This window comes from Wasmannia auropunctata, unplaced genomic scaffold, assembly GCF_000956235.1.
Source record: "Wasmannia auropunctata unplaced genomic scaffold, wasmannia.A_1.0 LD336095.1, whole genome shotgun sequence".
Taxonomy (NCBI): Eukaryota; Metazoa; Arthropoda; class Insecta; order Hymenoptera; family Formicidae; genus Wasmannia; species Wasmannia auropunctata.
The window spans coordinates 464,549-465,322 of record NW_012026795.1 but is presented as its reverse complement, the minus strand read 5'-3'; positions in this window follow the sequence as shown (position 1 = coordinate 465,322).

Genomic DNA, 774 nt, shown 5'->3' with positions numbered 1-774 from the left:
GCCAGCCCGCTCAGAGATGTGTATAAGAGACATAAATTATTGTATATTTGTTTACAAAATATTCCAAGAGTTGTAGAGGATAATTATTATATGTTAAATATAATTCAGAACTACTTAAAATTCTAATGACACACGATAGAGCCATAAAATGTATATAAACATTTTTGTTTGCTATATTTTTTAATGCAACAAGTCCAGTATACAATAGAAATAATCGTAATTCTGTGGCTTTATAATATTCTATGTCTTCTAGATTTCTTGGTAATCGTGCAAAGTCTGTTGGTAAATATTTTCTAAACAATAGTAGCTCATCATTAACTTTTTTTGTCACTTTCAGATAAACGAATATTTTTTTCCCCCTTATTAAAAATATTAAAATTCGTTTCATAACTCCCAGATACACAAGGTGCATACTATCGAGGGGTACTTGTGAAACTAAACCCATATTCAATTTTTCAAAACTTATACTTACCTTTATGAAATTCTTCGTCCAATTTATTTTGAAAACTCATATCATTCCTTAATTGTCCATTATTGTTTAAAAATACAACTTTTCCATTAATAAAACCTAAATGTGACCTTTAATGCATAAAAGAAAAGATTTGGCTGGAGCATCGCAGAGAAGTTTACAAATTTTTACTTTAATAATTCTGTCATTTATTTCAAAACCATTTTCTTCTAAATTCTGAAATTCGTTTATAAAGGAATTCATAAATTGATGTACATCAGCTGGTTTTTTAAGGCCGTGGTAAATCCCAACAGTAAACGGCTTTC